This window comes from Pseudochaenichthys georgianus, chromosome 6 (genome assembly GCF_902827115.2).
Source record: "Pseudochaenichthys georgianus chromosome 6, fPseGeo1.2, whole genome shotgun sequence".
NCBI lineage: Eukaryota > Metazoa > Chordata > Actinopteri > Perciformes > Channichthyidae > Pseudochaenichthys > Pseudochaenichthys georgianus.
The window spans coordinates 29,966,984-29,990,756 of NC_047508.1; the positions used below are offsets into that span (position 1 = coordinate 29,966,984).

The window sequence follows — 23,773 nt, forward strand, 5'->3', positions numbered from 1 at the left end:
ATGAGGATTTGCAGATTTTTCAACCTTTTTGGTTTCAACTGTTTAAAATTATTGGAGTTTGTCAACATGTCTTATGTCAGTGTGACCCAGCTGTTCTCATCCTTGGGTCTTGGCCTGAGAAGAAACCCAGCTCTTGAGTCATGACAAATGTCTGTTATATATTAATCAAAGTCCAGCAGCACATTGTTCACCAACATTTTTTTTTTTTTCTTGGGTTAATTTCCGTTACATATTTTTGATAAGCAGTTATTTTCCTATTGAACTCAAGAAAATGTATGAGATAAAACAGTCATAAAGTCTGGCAAGATTATCACAAAGAGCCTCCAACGTTAGTAAAGCACAAGAATGTGAGTGCTAATCAGACAGGATGAGGTCAAGGGTCATTGCAACACCTACAGTAGCTCAAGTAATTTTGCAACAAGTTAAATAAGGCATCAGCCAATGCAATGACATTCCTATGTTTTTATATGCACAAATATATATACAGAGGGCTGTACACATCTATAATAAGTCTGCAGAGATTCCTGCATTCAGCTGCAGCCGGGTGAGACTAAGTCCGTTTTGCAACACTGCCTCCATGTCAGCATACACTCATTAGGCCGGGATTACAGTCACACAACTTTAAAAAAACAACACAACTTTCCTCCTAACACTCCTGAGAAAACAGTTTCTCAAGTAAGCCACCAAATCAAATGTGTTCCCAAAGAAAAAGCAGCCCTGCAAATAAAAGGGTCACTGAACAAAGAATGCTTTGAACAGTTATAATTACATCAGAGAGCCCAACTTTGATTTAACCAGACAGTTCACTTGTCTCAGGTTTAGGAAGTCGGCTTTAAAGCCTTTTGGTTGGAAATATATTAAGCATGAGCCTTGTGAAAACAAATATAATTGATTTACTAATCCATTGCTAACTATTCAAACAGAAACACCATCAACGGTGACAAGTCAAGCACACACAAAGTAGTTAGAAGTTTAAGAGACCCAGTTAAGACATACCAACCTCAGTGCTTAAAAAATACATTACAATATAAAATATAATGCATAGATATAAAAAATGCTAAATCTCCCTTTAAAGGTTTTATCCGACCCCTCCATGACTATTAGTAGGCCTACTTCTAAAACAACTTAGGCCTACATTTTCTGTAGATTCGCTCTTTTCATACTGACTTTAATTCACTGTGAGGAACGCAAACGCTTCTTAGGGAAATCACTTTTTGTCATACATTGAAACATTTGTCTGTTAAATGATTGAATTAAATGACACTCAATTTTATTCGCAGACATTATTTTACTTCCCACAGCTGAGCATGCTGTCTGTGGAGGCAGCTGCAGCTGGGTCCTCTGGATTTTGTTTCACACAGACATCGTGGACACATTTCCTCCCTTTGAAGCTGAGTTTGATCTTCTGACAACAAAGAGACTTTCAGCCTGAGAGCCACGGCAGGTAACTGAGTCACCTGTGCCTCTGTTTCTCGTGGAGGCCTGCAGGACTATAGGACGCTGCGAATTAAATGTGTATTTTACGCGTAGCTATATGATTGACCGACGCGCACTTCCGAAGGGAAACATACATCATGGATGTTTTACTGTGAGTTTATTTTAATATGAGCACCACAGGCTAATCAGTTTTCTGCACTTTGTGATGCTAGGCTACTTACCGACCGCCTGCAGGTGTGCTGCAGCGCCATGTGGGCGTGCAAGGTGGAGTAAAGTCAAAGCAGGACTGCAAGCACCAGCAGTTCGTTGTATGAAGCGCCAAAACTAAAATACTGCGCCAAGGCTGCATTTCAGGCCTACTTGACCATTTCTAGCACTAACTACCCCACACATGCACACTAAAGCATACACGATGCTCTATAGTTGAACATCTTACCTTGTGCTCTCCTGGCTTGGAGAACTTCAAATGACTTGAGTTTAAATCTCTTTTCACTTTACATCCACCTCAGAGGAGATCAATATTCCCATATAGAAACAACAATCTCAAGTGCAACTTCTCTTTTTTCCGGACACTTCAAATGTAGTATGGTTGGGACTTTGACCCATCTCTATCTTGTTGTTTATGAACCATAAACGTGCTACTGCAAGCTAACTGAGAAATCATTGTGAAACATGTAGAGGTGACTAATGGGGTCAAGTTGTATGCAAGACTAAGAAAACTGGATGTTTGTAATATACGGAGCCCCCTAGGGGACATGGAGAAGAAAATTATTTGAACCAAAAAAAAAAAATGTTTTGCGAGATATCGCAAAACCTTTGCGAGATCTCGCAATACTTTTCATTTAGTACTTCCTGGTCAGTTCGGCTGCTACGGCAACACAGAAACCACAACAATTGAGTGGTTCATCGATTTTACTTTGAGCTTGGCCTTAAATATAAAGATATAACATCAGTGCTTGGCAATAGGCACGGGTTTCACACATAGACTGTATATAAAAGGGTTTCACATAAGTGAAGACACCTCAAGAAAACACTCAGAGCGAGGGGACATGCACGTTCCTCTGAGCTGAGTTATTGACAGATTCGAATTTCGCGGATCAATAACTCATGAACATAACGTTGTAAAAATACAAACAACATGACTTTACAATCATATCAAGGTAGACAACGAGCACAGAGTCGTTTTTATCAGAACAGTTCGATACGCGCCGTCATCCGAGCTAAACATCAAGAATTGGTCACAATCTGCAGCTGGAGGAAGGAGAGGAGTGCTTAGGGACCGTCTACAAATTGCAACGGGGTTTTGCGAGATCTCGCAAAAGTAATGCGAGATCTCGCAAAAGTAATGCGAGATCTCGCAAAGGGGTTTTGCGATATCTCGCAAAACATAATTTTTTTTTTTTTTTCAAATTTTTTTTTTCTTCTCCATGTCTCCTAGGGGGCTCCGTAGTACGAGGCTCCGTAGTAATATATGATTTATGAGATTTTAAGCAAAACTTTTTTTTTATGACAAATATTATAGGCTTGTGAAATTATCTATCAAGTTATGCTGTGAATGTTATTTGTACTCCATGAAATTGTGACAACCTGCTGGTTTGTATTGCTCTGTTGACATTTCAGGTCAAAGAGGGGATTGTTCCTGCCATAATTGCATCGACAAAGAAAATATTGACTTTACTGACACATAATTCTGATTTTACTGGAGTTTTTTTACAACAAGGGATTCACACCACGGTGTAATATAAGAAGGCTGAGAACGGGACTCTAAAGTTCAACAATGGAACATTTCTGGTACACACTGTGCAACCTTCTGGTGGAGACTTCTTTAAGCCCAATTCTTGATGCACTGAACATCATTGTGCAGACCAGCATGGGTTAGGTTTGCACCATCACAAAAAACGGATTTGTCCTTATCTTTATCATCGATTTTTTGATTTTAAGATTTCTTTATTTACATGTGTTTGTGTTTCTTCTGTTCTGTAAGAAGAGGAATCATCATCTGAATGCAGAAGCTGTGCTTGTGAGGGGATCAGATCAAGAGATCGATGTTCTAGCTGGTGAGAAAACTATTTTGGCTTTACTGCAACTGTCTATTAAGCTGTTAACAAATAACATTAAGACACAGCTAAAACACAGCTGTGAGTTTCACAACAAAACTCACAATCTCATTCCCTCAAATCCAGCTCCAGTAATAGTGAGCAGTAAAAATGTCGCTCTTAAAATTGGCATCATTATATCAACAATTTGTTCACATTGGTGTCCTGCAATAGCATTTTATACTGTCTCATTAGTGCAACAGTGTCTCTATTCAAATTAGATTCTGTTTATGTTCATCGTAACACAACAATTTGTATTTTAGGATTTACCCTTAGGGGTTACAGAGCTGGTGTGTCCAATAGTTTGAATCTAAGACCTGTTTGTTATTCTTCTCTTTTTCTAGCTTCCTGCCAGGGACACTGGAGTAGGAATCTCAAGTGCAAGCTTTTATCCGTTATCAAGAGTTCCTCCACACAGCAACCAAAGATCATCTGCTCATGACTTAAGTGAGTACATCCTATTGCTGTTTCCCAGCATTTTGGTATATGGACTCAAAATAACTCTTGAGGAAGCTAATGGCGCATTTCCACTGCAACGGGGTAGCCCCGTTTAAGCGTCCCTAAGCGTCCTCGCTCAGGCCTCGGGCTGCCTCGCTGGCCGGCCGAGGCCGTGGCGCATTTCCATTACAGTTTAGGACCTGGGGTAGCAACGCAGTGTAGGCGGGGCGATCAGCTTTTGGGGCGGAGCGACGCTGGGTAAAACTGCAGTGGCGTCATCTTCAATGCGACACAACTCACAAAACACACACAACAATGGAGGATGTGGAAGCGATCGTTTACTTGTTTCTTGGTGTGTGGCTTGTTATCACAGCAAGAAGGAAAGTGATCACAGCAAGCATTGTATTGTATTCATTGCATTGAACATAAATAAATCCTTTTTTTTTCCATATACATGTGTTTGTCAAATGTTTTAAACAAATATTATCTGAATTGAATATTTGAAATTCAAGCACCAGTAAGTACTGCCCCATAATAACATTTGAGGAAATATCAGATCATGAAAAGAAAATCTTTCTAATCAATTAAGCGAATATCAAAGCTAACTATAAACATAAATACTAAAGTGTAAAACACGGCAACACTATATTCATAAATGCAAGTGTAAAATAGTGTGGACAATTGTAAACATGGATGGAGACTAAAGTATCCACAACATAAAATAATATATTAAATATAACCTCAATATTTCTTCTAGACATGTTAAAAGCTTGCTTGAATGGGTTATAGGTTTATTTTGTTCTCTCGTCTTTGAAATATATAAGGAATGTGTTGTTTGAGTCTAGTAGAACGAGGGTATTACAATTGAGCAATTTCTACATGTATTATGTATTTATCATGTATTCTTAAAACCATTACAAAATAAACATGTAATAATGTTTTAGAGTAGGACCTCAAGCTAGCAAACTCAATTTCTTGCTTTAAATCTCTTAAAAGTAAGGGGCTTTTTCCTAACTGATGTTTGTTATTGCTTTATAAATTCATGTATGTTTATGATTTGTTTCTGTTGGGTGCCATTCATTATCAACAAGAGATAAGATAAGTCAAAGAAGTACTTTATTGATGGCAGTATAAAAATACAAATGTTGTATCAAAAAGGCATGCCATTAAACAATACAAATAAAAAATGTAAAACTGTATTGCAGCCAGCATAAATATACATGGAATTGTAAATATAAAATGAACATTTTAAAGAAAATAAATAAACAAGGAAGTACAAATGTTGCATTTAAAAATTAACTAGATAAAAAATATATAATATGTACAATAACTATTAAGGTTTTTTGAAGTATCAGGGAGCGCGGGCCAGTCGGCTGCCCAGTCATGGTGCCGTTCCTGCTGGGCCCGATCCTCTCCTCCTCGTTTCCTCTTGCCTGGGTGACAATAAGATAATAATTAGCAATAAGGAAAACACACAGGACAGGTACAGGTCACACAAGGATATAAGAATAACATGTATAAACAGAACAACAGTAAGGTGAACTAAAGAAAGTTCTGGCCCTAGATGTTTACAATGATTGTGAAAGTGAATCACATTATGTCCAGCCTGTTGATAATGAATATAAATATATGATAGGATGTCACACACAACTGTACTAGCTGCTTACTAGCTAAGACTTTACTTGTAACAGAGCATGTCCACACAGTGGTATAGCTTATTTTAATTACTGACGATGGATGATCCAAGGTTTAAAAAAACAAAACACAATTCCAGTCGTTTGGCCATTTCTATTTCTTACCTAGAACCACACGCTGCGGTGTCGTGATGGCACTCGGTGTTGGTGGTTGAGTCGGTGTCGATTCTTCGGCTGGGGTCCGTTCTGGATTCAATGACGATGTGGACGGAACCGCCATCACCCGTTGTTCGGGAATGTTCCTCCTCACGAGTCCCAATGTAATCATCTAGAACAGCAAAATGACTTGTTAATTCCACAAACTACTGCAGCACAATACTAAATAGCAACAACAACTATAGAAAAGAAAAACTGAACGTAAACAATGGCACATATGGTGTTAGCAAACAATAGCTCTAGCTAAGGCTATCTGCCTAGGCTATCTGCCTTAGCTAGCTATGTAGCTCTTCGGAGCTCCATAAAAGCACAGGTTGTCGAACATTAATGTAAGGATAAAATAGACTTCTTTGTTAGAAGTGAGCGTACCTTGCAGGGACTCCAGTAAAGCCGTTGCCGTTTTCCCTACATCGCAGGAAAGTCCTCGAAAATCCGCGCTCGGACATCTGTGCAGAGACATCCTGGAACACTTTCACATTTCGCGTTGTTCCGTCGAGCTCCCGCTGGATTTTATCATCCCCAATGAGATGTAGGAACGTCGTCACCTCCTCGGTCGACCACGGTGTGCTTTTCTTCGACGTTGCCATTTTTGTAGCTCCTCCGTTTACAAAATGCTGCAAGCTTGCTTCTTGATATACATGTGACGCGAGGGATGATCTCGCGCGCGATCTTGTGACGATTCTCTCTGACCAATCAGCAGTCGAGTGTTGACGTCACAGCCCTGGCCTGGTCTGATAGAACCACGATTTTATGGGGCCGGAAAAAGAGAGAAAAAGTACCCGCTAGCCGGTACTAGGCTATATGGAAATGCTACCAAAAACTGGCCTGGCCGCTTGAGGACGGTCCAGGACGCTTAAACGGGGCTACCCGCTGCAGTGGAAATGCGCCATAAGTGCCATGAGGAAAAACACATCATCATAATTATTAACCAGCTGATTCCGGTTTCTCTTTTGAAAACTGAGTTAGCAATCCGCCAACACAGCTTTCTTTATACAGAGAACAATGAAATAGTCTAATAGACATTATTAGAACTATACTTCAGAGCTTGTAATAGTTTTCAAAACGCAGTCTAGCTTTAATTTAAGATGCAAGTGTATCTGCTTTGAAATCCTGGCATTTCATTGTTGGTCAAGTCAATTCAAATTGAGTAATATCGAGAACTATTGCCTCAGTACTATTAAATCATGCCTGCTGAAGGCCTCCTGGGTGCAGGGGGCTAATTACTGGGGATATTTTTCTCCGGCTCAGTCTGCTGCACTGCCTCTGTCATAATCAATGAGCCTTGTAACACTCAATTAGATCATAATTGGATTTGCGTGTGTTCGAGGTGGAAGAAAATCTACATTTGAGCGGACATGAAAGAACTGCTTATCTCTGTTGACAGCTATAATGAAGTTGAATTGTGTCGGCCAGTTGTACATTTCAGTACAATTTCAGTCAGTGTAAGCATATTCCAGCACACCCCATCCCGCTCTACACATTTGGCTTGGTTTAAAACAGCTTGGATTTACATCAGGATGTTTAATTCATAATTTACACTTTGGCACAGGGCCATGGGTAAATATGAGTCCATGTGTACTGTTTACATTGTTGTATCATTGTTGTTTACATTCTAGTTTAGATGGGATAGTATGACATTTAAATTTAACTGTACATTTATACAGGAAAATCACAAATGTGTTGTCGTTTTCAAGATGAAGACAGATCTAAATTCTTCTCACTTTTGGTGTAAGGATCTACAATGAAGCTGCATATAAGAGGCTAAAACCGATTTCAGACATATTTGTTGTAAAAATGTTTAAGTTCAGGCCTTTGGGGGCGGGTGTTCAGTTGACCGACATCTGAGGCCCGGTGTTGCTAGGAGACATGCTGTCAACTTCTAATGCTTTACTGACTAATACAAGAAACACTTTTTTCAACAAGCCCATACTATATTAATTATGTACTGATAAAGATTTATAAAATCTGACTATTTGTCCACATTTGGCAGATCCCTGTGTCCTGTAAAGTTTGTTAATCCGATCAGAGAGTTGGAAGTTTATAATGAATAAAGTAAGTGGATGAAGCAACTGTTTTGTGACTCGTTGGTTTGTGGAAGACAGTTTTGAAACCTCGAGATTGGCCACTTTTGCTGTTGCTTTTGGTGTCGTTGGTTTTTGAATGTTGACATCTTGTGATTTTGAATAAAAAAAGAAATAAAGGGTAATTTTCCTTATAGCCATTGTCAGTTGGAACCAAAACATCACCCCTCTTAAAGAAGCAATATGAAGGTGGAGCTTCATAGGCAAACAAATAAATGATCTACATTTTTGGGGAATTACAATGTTGGCATAAACAGCAATACAGTTGATACTGATTTTTTAGGTCCAGATAGCTCTCTGATTTCTAATGGATTTTAATAATCTGTCGTAGATATTGCATTTTGACATCTAAAGTTGATTGAATTTAAACGAGCACTAGAAAAAAAAGGAAATCAATTTCAGTCCCACGGGTCGTTTCTGTTTTGATATATTGCTGTTATTGTAGTAAGCCGGGGAGTGAAAGATTTATTTCCCAGCTTATGAGCACGGAGAATGGGATGTTATATCTAAGGAGCCTGTGACAAGTACAAATCTTCCTGATAGTTATTAAAGTGGTCATGATCACTTTGCCGCAGACACGCCGGTGTGCATCGCTCAGTCCGTCACGTTCCTGCTGCGACCGCCTGACAGGCCGCCTGGATTTATGGCACTGAGGCAGGGTCGTGTTTGAGTTTCTGTGTAATAATCCTCTTTATATAACCGCTCGGAGAACCTTGGCAAACACACGGCACACACTCAAGAATTTGATTTGATTTTCATGATCTGTTTATCTTAAAAGACAGCTAACATCAAATGTTTTACAGGATAAATACTTACTAGACATCACAGCTGTGTGTGTTGTGTGACTTGCCGGTTTATTATTATTTTAATGTGTATAAATAGTGGTGGACAAATATTAACTAGTACAATATAATGCAAGGAAATTACAAATTAACCGATACTTCCGTGACAGTTTCCCCAATACTGAACCATTTAAGCTTTTCAAGGATGCAATTCATTTTGTGGCTGTTGTATTTAAATAACTGTTTATCTGGTTTATGTTACTGTATCATACTCTGTAGTGAGATAAAGAGCATGACACACAGTTTGTGAAGCAACCAGAGCAAGGATTCTCTCTGCTTGAGTATTTATTGCTCTTTTAGATTGTGTGTGTGTGTGTGTGTGTGTGTGTGTGTGTGTGTGTGTGTGTGTGTGTGTGTGTGTGTGTGTGTGTGTGTGTGTGTGTGTGTGTGTGTGTGTGTGTGTGTGTGTGTGTGTGTGTGTGTGTGTGTGTGTGTGTGTGTGTGTGTTGGTGATGTCTGTGTGTGTGTTGGTGATGTCTGTGTGATGTTGGGGTGTTGTGTGTGTCAGTGTGATAGATGATGTCCTTGCCATGGCCTCTATGGTGTGTGTGTGTGTGTGTGTGTGTGTGTGTGTGTGTGTGTGTGTGTGTGTGTGTGTGTGTGTGTGTGTGTGTGTGTGTGTGTGTGTGTGTGTGTGTGTGTGTGTGTGTGTGTGTGTGTGTGTGTGTGTGTGTGTGTTTGGGTGGTCTGAGCATTAATTTAAAGGATTTGGCAATTCATGTGCACGTGGATTATTGGTTTGTTGTTGAATTTTCAGAAGATGCAGGTTTATCTTGTGACCTCTTAAACTGGAGCGTTGGAAATGTAATCATTTGGATATCATTCATGACCTTTTTTACTGAGAATCAGATTTTCTTTCTTTGTTTTTATGTTGTACTTTGCTCTTTAAGATTGATATTCCATCACTTAGGTGTTAAAGGAAGGCCAATAAACTACACTTACACAGGGTAACAAAACAAATGTCTAATTTAGGAAAAGGAAAATGAAAGGCACCGTAATCAGTTTGCGCTGAAATGATGCACACACACAATCTATCCCAGAAAACGGGCTATGAATATGAATGTTGCTGTTTAAGCAACATGTCCCGTCTCAGTCTGATGGGGATTTGCATTTCACACATCTCAGAGTTTTTAATCATGCAATGCAATTTCATCCAAGCATGCCTAACAAAAACAAAATATGAAATTTGTCCAAATTGTCCTATGAGTTAATTGGGGGCAGAGAAATATTGATAGGTTTTATTATCTGGTGACACAAGAATTAGCTTTGGTGTGTGTGTGTGTTTGTAGTGTTTCTCTTAAGAGATGTAAAGTGTGTTTTCTGAAATTCTTATCATATAAATACAATAGAGTTCTGTTTGTGTTAAAAGCCAAGTGCAGCATTAAATGTAAAAAATCCTACCTTTTTATTTTAGGATTCTGGTTGCTCTCATCACCACTGTGTTCAAAAACAAAAAGTAACATTTAACAATGTATTTGATAAAAAATGAATGTCTATTTTCCATAGCTAGAATCAAAGCTTAAGTGACCCTTTCATGCGGTTCGTAAATCCAATGTCTGGTTATTTTGCGTGCCTTTAGCATTATTACTGCCACTGGCCCGAGTCTGACCATTTTTCAAAGCGTTGCAAGCTATTTTTCTGATGAATAATGTATTCATAGTCTGGAGCTGCAGACGCGTCTCACTGTGTGTTCAGAGCCGCTTGCCTTTCACACGTCTCTGCTGAAACGAGGCTGAATCAAGAGCCTGTCTCAGAGATCAACAGATGTGGGGAATATCCTGCTATGATTTAAAGAAACAGAAACTATCTCTGATGTTGAGATATTTCTAAGGCTACACGAGGAGGCTTTATAATGGCTAGACTTACATATTTTCATGTGTGCGTTTAAATCATGAATTTTCATTTTATAATTATAAATGGAGTGTTCTTGTGTTTGCATGGCAAGTAGACTAAAATTAGTTGAAAATGTGGTGATTGACAATATTATCTCACTATATAAAGCAATACAATACACTAGTTTAAAGTTAAAGCTTTCCATTTTGTTCATCTGTGTCAGAGGAATGTTACATTAAATCTATAGCAATTTGTATGCCATATTTCTTGTTGTTTTTAAATAAATACACTATAGTTAGAGGAAATCGACCAACACTTATCAGAACACAAATTAGAAAGGCAACACAGTTTTAGGAGATGTTAATATTATATGTGTATGCTCTACATGGGACAGTCTTCATTATTATTCCTACAACAGCAATAGTTATGGAGCCTTCTGGGTCATCACTGAAATGGATCACATTTCTTCCATTGGGCACAAAAGCAATCATATCTGTTTTCCTTTCATAACAGAATTCATTGTAGCAAAGCAAAGATGGTTTCTTATCAACATAGGTGTTGTTCTTCTACATGGTCTCTTGTAAGCAGAGGGATTTTGACCCGCAGCAATGAAACGTTCAGGTTTTCAGGAGTGTTACTGAAGCGCATGTTATCTGAAAACAGAGATGATAGCATAGTTTACTTCTGAACAAGTCAGACAATGTATGGCAGAATATAGACAATGGAGTGCCTTTGTTACAACTTGATGTAGCAACAGATAGTATCACTACATGCAGAATCTTGACAACCTCTTCAAATAAGTTGACAATAGCTTTATAAAACATAAGGGTGAAAACGATGCATTGATTTGTACAGTGAAAAGTTTGGATGTTTAAAAACCACTCCTATCACTCCTGTCACTGTTAATAGATTACGGTCACAGCTTTGAAGACAGGGAACTGGTCACCGTGATGATTTGTAAAAGTCACTTCAGCCCAAATGGCCAGACGTGCGGGAATCTGGGTGTTCTCTGAAGCTGACGGTAAATCCCGTAGAGACTGCAGTGCCGTCACACTGCGTAGCTCTCCTGCGAAGATCACTCACGCCAGACTCCATTAGCAAAAGGCTGCTCTCCACATGTCACCTTTTGAACAAAGAGACATGTATTCATCCAGCACTAAAGGAGGAATGCTAGCAGCCATAAATAAGGTTTCGGTAAACACGCTCTGACACGAGAAAGAAGCCTGAGTAATTAATGTAATGTTGTATAACGTTTTTAGATTTGTGTGTGTGTGTGTGTGTGTGTGTGTGTGTGTGTGTGTGTGTGTGTGTGTGTGTGTGTGTGTGTGTGTGTGTGTGTGTGTGTGTGTGTGTGTGTGTGTGTGTGTGTGTGTGTGTGTGTGTGTGTGTGTGTGTGTGTGTGTGTGTGTGTGTGTGTGTGTGTGTGTGTGTGTGTGTGTGAGATCTGTACTGAAATGACTTTCAGATAATCTGAGCTGATGTGTTTCATAGTAAGGATCAGATGATAAAAGAGAGAGGTGATTCTTAAAGACAGGAGTTGATTGTCAAAGAAACAATGTGTCACTTCCTGATACTGTGTTTGCACTGTGTGTGCTGTTTCTTTTAATAAAAACACAGTGTATGAGCATAATATAATGTAACTTCTGCAGTTCAGCCCAGAGAGCACTATTTAGTTATGCACATTAGTAAATTAAATATTGCATTTATATAACGGTAGTGTTTTCTTGCACTTTTCTCTTCCAAATATCATGTTACTGCATTTGTGATTAGGCTTTCCCTGAAGTATTATCAGTATTGGTTTTGATATCCACCTGCTGTCGCAATGACATCATGGTATTGATTCCCCGGATGACTGCTGTGGAGAACTGAGTCACGTTTCCCGGAGAGGTTTGAGGATAAGCCAGTGAGGAAACCCCCTGTGGGCATGCTTTGGGCAGGGCAGAATATATCATGTCGCTTCTTTTTTATACAAGTGTCTGAGATGCTGCTTCAAAGATGATTTATGACACACTTTTCATAACACCACAGCCCTTACCTGCCTCAATAGGCTGCTCACAGTGTGATTGGATAATAAAAGCGCCTCTTTGAGCTCAAGGAGTCACACAGCTCTCTTTCACGTGACCTACAGCAGACCTTAATTAGTACGGCAGCAGATTGTCATTTGCATTTACGTGCCCCAGTGAGGAGAGGGGAGGTGGCGTGCATATGGGGGAAGGATAGTGGCACTTCAGGGCCCGTTTGCTTAACAGACCCCAAAGGTGCAGTCAATTCAGAAGGGTTGTTATTGAAGCTAATTATAATCATGGATAAATAAATGTATTTCATCGTTCCAAATGTTCTGTGTGGTATACAGGTACAGTGAATGGTTCAATAGTGTTTTGGTAACACGGGGTGTTCAGGTAACACTTAAAGACTTTGTTATGGAACGCAAAGCAGAGCAGGGGGCTAGTACACCCTCCTGAGGGTCCGATTGCGAGCATAACATGGTGAATACAATCAGTCTAAATTAACAATCGGGACGGAAATGTTCGGACTTCCAAAGGGAGGTTCTGTGAATAAATAAAAAATCAAGAACCGAAATAATTGAACTATTCATATCTTAGACTGCACTGTAACTTTTATCTTTTAATGTTTATTTTATTAGCTTTTCTTTTTAATGACTGATTTTAAATGCCATTTTCTTAATGTCTTTCATTTTTTGTTTTTCTTTTAATGTTTCTTTTATTATCTTTTACTGTTTTTAAATGCCTTTGTCTGAAAGTCTTTCATTTTTGTTAAGCACCTTGAATTGCCTGCTGCTGAAAGGTGCTATATAAATAAACTTGCCTTGCCTTGTGTTAAACTACACCGAAACAGATTGTCTTTCTTTAGTAAATGACCCCAAATGACGATATTAGATAAAGAAACTCAAGAGAGCGTCATTATTTCAAAGTGTGCCCTGATCCCGACAAAAGATCCGCCTTATACCTGCTGGGAATTCCTGTCTCTGGAGAACAGGAGCTGTGCAGCCTTGTAAGACGCCTCCTTTTATTCAGCAGGCAGCGACATTTAGATGTTACATGCCTAAGGCTGTTTGCTTTCAAGTAAGAAAAGCCTTTGTTCTTGCATTGATATAACATCTATTCTGTGGTATCATGTTGAGATATTGTGCACTCTACCATTACATGCGTGTTCCTTATGTGAGTTTCCATTGAATGTCGGATCATTTAGACTGAAAAAGATAATCTGCCCCATCAGGGTTTTATGTATTACACGTACAATCTAAAAAGAAGATACATTAAAGCAACAAAAGTGGGGCTTTTTGACCAGGTTTCTCCTTTGTTCAATAAAATGTCCTTAATTATAATCAAACATGCTTTTTAATATAATAAAGACACAGATTTACCTTTTTACTGTACTATATTTCAGTTGCTTAAGGTTTTATCCCTGCATGAGTAAAATCATCTGGGTTCAATTTGTCTTTTGTAGATCATTATCTCTGTCATTTGTCAGGCTTGTTGTCAGATGTACACATGCTACTGGCCAGTTTAATATCCAACATCATCCCTCATACTGTCTTCATGCTGCTAACTAACACTCGTGCAAATATTCTCTGCAGTGAATTGCATTTAGCTGCAGAGATCAATGCTCCATTGTCTAACATCGCTCTTGATTCTCCTGTATACCTGTAGCGCACCGATTCCCCCGCATGTGATCTCGTGTCACATGTATATCTTTGTTAAACACTATCCACAGAAAATGGAAGATTGTTTTTCTCCTGTACTCCATATGGACCACTCCCCTGTACTTAAGTGTCTTGTTGATTGACAGCTAGGATCTCTGAAAGCCTCTGCTGACATCTTATTGCTCTGGGTCAGACACTGGCTAACAGGGGTTAGGCTTCAATCTCCTCCATATCTACTCTATTCCCTTCCTCCCTGCTTTTTTTCACTGTCCACTATCTTTCTGCCTCCTTATAGAATTTCTTGCACTGCTGTAAATTATTGACTAGTCTGCGGTCCCGTGAGATTGAGCTAGTGTGCTGTTGTTGTCCGGCAGCAGCAGCAGCAGCTCAGAGCTTTTTTTTGGTGGATTCCCAAAACCAAAATGGTGGGATTTGTCATGTCCAGAGTCTAAGGCAAGGGGAAGGATATCATTCCAATCCCTGCTAGCTACATACTGACTGATGGGCAGAACATAGTGTATGAATAAATACATTTTTATTGTATGAATTTGGCTGCTTTAGATGACTGCAATCAATAGTGCATAACATAGTGCAAACAACATAGTGCAAACAGTGAGAAATGTTGCAAAAATCCTATTAAATGACTTACTGTTTTTGTAACTGTACAACAACATGTTTGTCATGAATAAAAGTCAGATTCTTGGAATGTACTGATTTGGCTGTTTGTGTCCAAATGTGCACTTTGTCAAGTTCAATCCATTGAAGAAAACATTTCTTTAAGGCTATCAGTGAGTCCTGCAGATACAAAACTTCAAATAGTAGTATTCATATAGAAAACACTGAAAGAATCAGGACGGGTAATATTGTTTATTTTTCCTATTGTCAACAGCGAAAATATGAAGAATAACAATATATAATTAGTCCCTCTCTACTTCTTCCCATTGTCTATACCTTTGTGACCCATTTGTCCCTACTGAAGACAAAGGAACATCTTCATTGTTTATATTATCAACTGGACTCTGTAGTTTCTAACTTAATAGTGCATTTCTTGGGGCCTACTGTTTTTAATGTAATTGTGGCAGCAATAATACATACCTGTATATAGACTACAAGTGCCCATGTTCATATTAAGTTAATAAACAATGATGTGTTTTAATTATTTATGGATTGGGTCTCTGACAGATAATGAAGTTCTATAAGCCTTTACTTACATAGAAATGTATTTATAGCTGGATCAATTTTTTTTTTCTTTTTCTAAACAATAAGAAAACTATGGAAAATCATGTGTCTCATGTTTCCATATGTGATGGCTTGTTCCTGTTGGTATTTACTGCAATGTTTCAAAAAATAATGATTACATTCATTTGGTGTCTCTTCAGTTTGATATCAAAGCTTTATCTCATTAACTCTCTTGATCATCCATTTAACATTGAATACATGTAACAGTGTTGAGTCATTTTAACTTGAGCACGAGTTATTTTTATAGTTATCCACATACATATTGTAATACCTCTAAAAAGCTGATGTCTCTTTGTCGGAGGCCAGCTTGTGATGAGTTGGTTTTGATCATAATTGTTAAACTCAGTAACCTGAGGCTGAGCCCGGAGACGGCAGCTCGTTCAGGGGAATGTTGTTTCATGCGGTGTGAGGAAGACCTTGCTGCTGAAGATGAATGCTGCTTCATTGTGCTTCATTGTCCTGGACTTATTATTCCTGTGACAGTGTGACATCACCCCCCAGCTCTGAACAGGGGTTTTTGAACAGTATTGAGTGGCTCAAGGTTGCCATCAGATGTGACTTTAAATTGGCTTGAATCCCTGCTATGAAAAGCCGCTGCTGCACGTACAGCGGTATGTGTTGTGAAATTACCTGTTGCTTAGGAACCAGAGTGACTTGGTGCTTGAAAGCAGACTTTGCCAAGGTCTTTGAACACAGGAATTCATCTAGAAATGTTTATTATTTATACTTTCCATTATGTAACTATGTTGCTCGCATTTTGAGGCAGATTAACCATTATATCTTATCTTCTAATTTTGCTGAGGAGATCCTTATGTTTTACTATTTTTGAAGAGATTTAGTATTTGTATCATCTCTTGTCGTTCTTATATGAACTGCTTGTGAATGAAATAGCCTAAATGGTGTTACTCGTTCACTCCTAATCCTATTTTTTTTTTTGTTATCCTGTACAGTATGCACATTTCACAACCATTTAAAGGTGTGTGAAACATATTTTCAGCTTACTGAGGATCTTGGTGATTGAGAGGCCTTGAGAAAAACTGCCCACATGTTTGGCCCTGCGACACGTGTTGTCATTGTCACTGAGCATGGTGATTACATCCTTTTCACCTGATATGCTTCACAGGTGTCTGAAATATGCAAGTGTTACAAAATACCTGACTGCCATTCTTTTCACCAGTTTCAAACTATTATTATCATGAATCATGGTAAAAGGATGAAGTCCATGCCAAGGTGGAGCCCATTCAGTTTTGGTTTGGATCAAAATCAATGGGATTAAACATGCAATATTTATCAATTATTGATACAGCTTTAGTGGAGGTGTGCTGTTCATTAGCCATTTTGCATTGAATGGCCTCGAAGTAATGTATTATTGCTTGTAATATAGACTTTTGTAAATACCAATATATCCCAAAGAGGTTTGAGAAAATGCTACTCTCAGTGAGCACATTTAACACTGAGGCAAAGGAGGGTGTTCCTTGATAAAACATCTCCATCTGAAATTAAAGAGCCTCCAGAAAGTGCTCGAAGCCTTTACAATTAAGGTAATCAGACACCAAATCACAGCTGTTGCCAGAGATTTAAAAAAAAAAAGATTCTTTCTTGTATGATTATCCAGAAATAAGACAACCGCCTACAGAGACATGCAGGCATGTTGCTGTACTGAGAATTGTGCGGGGCAGAATTTAAAGTCAATGGTTTTCAAAAGCAGCTAATCAATGTCTCATTATTCTACACAGGCAAAATATAAGTCTTTCCTTGATTAGGGAATACTGTTAAAGTAAGTGTAGTGGACACCTTCCCACCCTCTCTCCCTGATTAGCACTCCCACTGTGAGGCAAAGCGCGGGTCGAATGAAGGCGGCAGACGCAGTCCCATCAGCGGGGGCCGCATCAGAGGAACAGCAGCACTTCAAATGGAGGTTTTCAAGGCATACAGTCATACATTTTTCATCTGCAACCGGCTTTGAGGCAGGAGAGAGGGCAGGCTCCAATTGAAGGCTTCTAACAACAAACCAGGGCTTTGAGAGACAAAACTTAGACGGGGGAAGGGCACTAGAAATGAGAAACAACAAAAATCCTTTGTTTACAATAGACGAACAAGGAGCTGTTGACAAAGTCAATGTGGCTGCTGAAGTCAGCAGAGTAGCAAATATCACAGCGCAATCAAAAGATAATGGCAGAGCAACAATTGTGACAACTTTATGCTTCAAATAATTGCTGCCACAACAAGAAACTTGAATAGATTCGTAACTTGCAATTTGTTTTGCTGTCATCTTTAATTACGGTGTCGAATCTGAATAGATTTTTCTATAAGGCCGTAAAAAGTATCTTGTGAGCAAATACTCAAAATATTTTTAAGATCCCATAAACAATATAAGGGGAGCTAAATACTAAAAACTCCAAAAACCACTAAGATATTATGCTTTACCATATTAATGGATAAAGTCCTCTATGAGTTGGCCAAAAAGAACGTTTAATTGCATTAGATTGTACAGGTGTATCTTATAAAAAACGTTCCCTGATTTTTACACAGTGGTAAATAGATTTTTATTAAATTACTTTGTCAAAAATAAGTTATAATGGTGCTGAGCTTTTATTTTGAAATGCACGTTAGCAGTTCTTGAAGCCTTCAGTATAATAATGTATCTTAATCTAAGCTTGAACTACGGGCAAATGTGTATTTTTAGCACAGCCCTTTTGGTAGCCGGTGTCTTATTAGTATGCTGTAAATATTGAATGGGCACTTCCAAGACCCTGCTTTTCAAAGACGGCACACCATCTCTTTCAACATTCCGAAACGTTAATATATTTGTTATCGTTGTACAACTAAACCTTACCAAAATCATCCTAGGCCTCTGTGTCATTTGATCCAGGTGACTCTTTATCTGCGGGGTGAATCAGAAATATGAACCTGTGCTTGGGTAAATGCATCCTGGCCATAATACCCTGCCCCGCATCCCATAAGCAGACAGTGGAACTCTGCAGAGCGTCTGCAAATTTAATGACTGATTTTCCCGGCACTGCTGAGTCCTCTGGGTGCAGAGCCCGTCTGGATGCTAATGTAGCCTGACATCTCCATCCTTGTTTAAACAACCTCTGTTATCCTGAATGGAATACTGCAATGGAAAATTAAAGGCAACTTTGATAAAAAAAAAGATGCTTCTGAACTCTACTGCTCTACTTTTTCTGTGCACTCAGATCTCAGCCTTGTCTGATTTGATTCTGAAAATATTGTGTAGGCGATGTACAAGATGAAAGCCCTTTCAACACAAACAAGGGTTTTACTTATTTACTGTTGAGTCAAGTTTTTATGTATGCAGCATAGTTTAGAGGATTTAACACGTCAAGTGACAGATGACGTTTCATACTAAATGTATCATCATGCATTTCACGTTACTTATTGTCTCAACTGAGAGAAGTGTCACAAGCTTGGTAGAAATTCTGTGAAACTCAACACATCTTCACATGAACTCCCCTGTAAGGTTCATCTTACTGACTTCAGACGATGTTTAAATGACAATGAATAAGAATGTAGTCATTGCAAATGTTCCTTGACAGAGGCCTCTTACTGCAGTAGCCAGTTGATGTGCAGTGATCCCAGTTGTCCATGTCTTATTCCCGGTCCTTGCCAGTTTGGGAATCTAGAACAGATGTTGCATTTTGAGAAAGCTTCATCCTCACTTTGGTAGTCAATTGTAATTTCCATTAATTCAATTAAAAAGTGGATTAAGTACCTCATCACTTACATTAGAAACACATAAGGAAGAGATATCACAATGGCCATCTCAAGGAGCAAGCAAAACTGTGAAAAAACGTTAGCCTATATTTGTATCAGAATTGATTATCTCTTCTAATAAAGTTGCAGATACTTCCGGAGGGTTTGGCCTAAGTGAGAAAAAGTCATCTATTTATTCATTTCTAATATAGTTAATGGGTTAAAGTCCATTAATCCCAGCCTGCAAGCCAGCCTGAGTTTGGTGAGCGAAGGTGGAAATATGTAAGTAAGTATGCTGCGGTGAGTCCAGATCCAGCAGTGGCATCCAGATGAAGCTATGCATTTGTTCAAGAGATTAGAGGCAGCGTGGTGTCACAAGGGCAGTCAGGCCTCGAGCTGTACGACTGGAAGCAGGTGGCACGTTTTCTACGTCTTGGCTAAAAGGGATTAGGCCTCTGGAGGGAGAGGGAGCGTATTTGATTAGCCTGTTCAAAGGTTCGGGGGGACGCTGGCCTGTTCATGTGATTAGCTTGAGCTGGACTGATTTCTGAGGAGGTGTGTTTTGTAACGTCTTGCGAAAGAAAACAGTTACTTCAGTGGAAAGGACCTCTTAGCTTTCTGCCTTCTCTTTAATTTTAAAAAGCTGGTCAGTCAGCTACTTGTGTGCACACAGTATATGTTTTTAATATACTGTACCAAGAAGTTGATGAATGATTATTGTACATACACTCGAAGCAGGGGACTACATTTGTATAGAGCCATTCAAAACATCAACATTTTCCAATGGCTTTAATCTGTGTTTATAAACTTCATAAAGAAGTGACTTTGTTAGTAACAACCAAAAACGTGGTTCTCATGTATTTTAATGTCCGAGAAACCCCCCCCCCCCACCCAAATTGCACAAAACAATATGCCAACATGGATCTCATCTGTGTGGCGTACAGTTAAAGAAAACGGTTCCCTCAAAAACTGATACATTGGCTTAATTATAACATAGGAAATCCCATAAGTGTTATTTGATCAGCATACTGCATATGTTTGCATCCCTGCGTTCACAGGTAGAGTAGAGTGGAGTCTGGTGGGCGGGGGTGTCGGGAGGTGACCCGCTGCACCCACCAACCCACACACTGCGCCTCCCGGGAGGAGAGGGCTCCGACGGCTGCCTGCCTACAGGGAGTGTGAGCAGCCCAGAGAACAGCACCAGCGCACAGGACGGAGTTATCGGGTGATGTTGTGTGGGCTCGACTTCAGATCGCACATTACAGCACAAAGAGCTCAGAACACAGAACATGATCTGTCTGGGTCGAGGGTTACTATCTCGCTCTGGCTCATTTCATTAGGATGATTTTTGGCGAATCCCTTCTGATTTTAGAATTGTTAGTGACATGCTAAAAGCCATGAATGCTTTCAGGCGATATGACTCTATCTGCTGCTCTAAAACTAAATGGTCTTTTATTCATATAATTAAATGGGGTAAGAAACAGGCAGGAATAGTATTTCAGTATTTTTATACACAGATGCATTAAACTCCTCTCAATGCAGAGATCAGGAGCATAGCATTGAAGAAATCTTAAAATCGGGAAGCTGTTTGTAAAGCTTTGGCCAGATAATGCACATCATGCTAGTCCACCCTGATGTAAAGATGTAATGCCTTTTAGTGCTTTAGAGGTATTTTTTGTGCTGTAATCTTTCAATCTCACACTACTACTGTAACTGACTCAAAGTTAATTAAAGAGCTCTTTTAAGGTGCAATGATGCACATTTTTCTCCCGCAGAAGAAGTTTTGCAGAATATTTAGGAAATGTGGGTTCCCTATCCCTGCGTTCAGTACAGCTAATCTTTCAAGTACGGACTGAAGTCCCAATATCAAGAAAAGGAAACCTATCGAAATGCATGTCTCTGAAGTCCCTCTGTTGCTGAGGAAGACATTAATTTGGAGGTGAAAATGTAGGCGTATGCCTTTTTAAGAAACTGTTGCACTTGACCGGTCTCTTTCTGGATGTTAATGCATTATATTTTCCACTAGTTTGTGGGGAGTATTGACAGAGAAATGTGCATATCTGTGTAAAAAATTGCATTGCTTTTATGTGCAAACCGGCTCATTTGATGATAATTGTCGTGCATGGGTCTGCGTATACATGGGGCTCGGTGTCTGCCTGTTAAGTGACAGCATAATTACACACAAGGCTAAATAAGGCTCTGAATGAGTGTGCAGAGTGATAGCAGTGGATGTGGAGGGAATACTGATGGTCTAACAATGTTTCTGAAGCCTCTTCCCTTTGTTCAGGTTCCTGCTGTATTTGCCTACGGCCGCCTCCTCCCCTCTGCAGTGAAGCGAGCTCATTGGAGGACGGCAAAGTCACGGGTTGATGTTCAGGTCCGCCGAGTGAAGGGTTTTAACTGTTGCTAAGGTATTTTAAATGGTTAGTTGACCATTACAGGACATCATTTGCTGTCCATCGTCACCAGCTGATTGCTAGGAGATAGCATGGAATTTGTTGAAAGTGTGAAATCTCAGGATTACTCAGTTTCTCAGCAGGCCTGACAGTCTGCACTATCACTTGCTGTCTGGGATGTTGATGGCTTCAGGCAATATTTGTTATTGAGATTGACCCACATCATGTTGCATTTCTTTATATTGAACATCTTTTAAATCCTCTGCCAAGAGATGTTTGGCAACGACTCCTGCTGTCTACTGAAAGGCCTCTTTTAGATGGAAGTGGGAAAGAAATCTCAGGTTCATCCTCAGTTCAGAGCTCATGGAGGAGGAAAGCTATTTCAGCGCTGCAGACTGGGGGAGGCGGGGAAGAAAAGGATTTCTCAATTTCTTTCCTTCATTTTCTATGCTTGAATTAAAAACTCAATGAACTGTCTATTGCCTTGGAGGTTATACTGCAGAACATGACTAACAGACATACAGACATTTAAAACAACGACAAAAAGGAGCTGTAACACTATCTATGCAAAAGATCTGAATGAATAATGAAAATGAAAAAGGTCTATCTGTGTTTCTATTTGCAGTGATGGCTGACATTGGGAGCATCACCTCCTGCTTCTTGCATTAACACCCCTGCAGCCTTTACACAACTCCAAATTGGAGCCAGTCCAGGTGAGCTCACACATCCACACAAAGACACACACTCCAACATCTCTTTCTGGATGACTAACTGGTTCGGAGAATATGTTCAGTACTGTGTTACTGCACTGTACTGAAGGTGACAATGTATTTGCCAACATTTCACTGCCTCCCTGCACCTCTACCTGTCATTTAATTGGTACAACATATCTATGTTACCTCCTCGCTCCAGTTAAACTAAAAATAAGCTCAGTCAATCGCCAGCAGCAGCTTGTCTCCTGCTACTTCTCTGCTCCTCTACCCTCCTCGTGATACTCTAGTTCAAATGTAGGTTCACCTCAGACCACACACCATCGTTATGTGTGCGTTCAGAGAGGAGAGCGCAGCCGCTGTCTGTGTTTCTGGGGGAGCTCATCATGGCGGCTGCGTGGAGCAGCGTGTGGCTGGGCTGCCTGGGACTGTTGGTATTGAGCAGGGAGCAGCGCCCCGGGCACAATCCATCAAAAAGGAGCTGTTGCACTGTGGGAATAGACATGAATAATCCATGCTTTCTTTACCCTTTCCTGTGTAACTATGCCTATCCCATTACAATCTCTGTTGCCTTTTCTTCAAATATCCAACTGCTGTATTTGGATTAATCATTTATTTCAACTCTTATTATTTTATAACATCCAGTCCTTATCTTCAAATAAATAATTGGGAGATTTGATGTACTCAGTGCTACCTTAAAATATTACAGAAAGAAAAGCTGATAAAGATGTCTCATATGTTAATATTCCTTTATTTAGTTTTACTGTAAGCTATTTTTATTAAGATTACGTGTGCAAAAATAGATTTTCTGTTATTTGGCATGTCCCAAAACATAATCTCCATCTTTATCAGCCTAAAAATAATTGCATACAAAATGAATAACCAAACCCAAAAAATAAAATAACTAACATTTCTCAATTTTTCTACCATGTAGGATGGCAAATATGGTTCTATAGGACATCACATTTAATTATTATTCTAACTGTGCTACTTTTAAAAGGAAAGTAAGTCAAGCTGATAAATTACCCAGGGTAAAGGACCTCAATCATATGCATTATTATTATTATTATTATTATTATTATTATTATTATTATTATTAATTTCTATGATGTTGGAAGGGCTCGTTTTACTACTACACATGTTATTTTATTTGTCATTATTGTGACTAAAATGCAGGGTTAGTTGCAGCAGGAAGATAAAGGGCTAGTGGACTGAATCTGGTTGAATATGGTGTGTAAAGAACAGATTGTATGGATGATTCGAGCTTTGGGGGCTTTCTAGTTTGCAGTTTTTTTATGGGGGTCGTAAACATTGATTTGTGCTGCGTTGTTAATGGAGGACCCTCTTGAGAGCTCTGAGCCGTAATCACTGTTTGTGAAGTCCTGTGTTTTTTTTCTCCTATCTACAGATGATAGCCTCACTAACCTTCAACACTATTCCTCACTAGGTGAATAAAGCAGTGACTGCTGCTGC

At 39.3% G+C, this 23,773-nt stretch overlaps 2 protein-coding genes and 1 long non-coding RNA gene across 6 annotated transcripts in view; 1 reads left to right on the top strand and 2 right to left on the bottom strand.

Moving 5' to 3' along the window:
* Positions 1 to 2,120, bottom strand: part of stra6 (signaling receptor and transporter of retinol STRA6) — a 16,111-nt gene extending 13,991 nt beyond the window's left edge. Inside the window, 1 exon segment of the mRNA XM_034084261.2 lies at positions 1,874 to 2,120. The gene's annotated coding sequence lies outside the window, so the exon portion shown is untranslated.
* A 1,107-nt stretch (positions 2,121 to 3,227) lies between these two features.
* The window catches only part of ccdc33 (coiled-coil domain containing 33), a 43,988-nt gene continuing 23,442 nt past the window's right edge, over positions 3,228 to 23,773 (top strand). The window contains exons 1-4 of one of the 4 annotated variants that reach the window (XM_034085028.2): positions 3,228 to 3,311; positions 3,422 to 3,494; positions 3,878 to 3,980; positions 22,216 to 22,303. The gene's annotated coding sequence lies outside the window, so the exon portion shown is untranslated. The other 3 variants (XM_071203516.1, XM_034085029.2, XM_034085030.2) reach the window with 3 other exon arrangements.
* On the bottom strand, positions 5,134 to 6,513 carry LOC139434000 (uncharacterized). The gene is made up of 3 exons (XR_011643402.1): positions 6,191 to 6,513; positions 5,771 to 5,933; positions 5,134 to 5,404 (listed from the first exon to the last, which is right to left on the bottom strand). It is a non-coding gene; the product is annotated as an uncharacterized lncRNA (long non-coding RNA).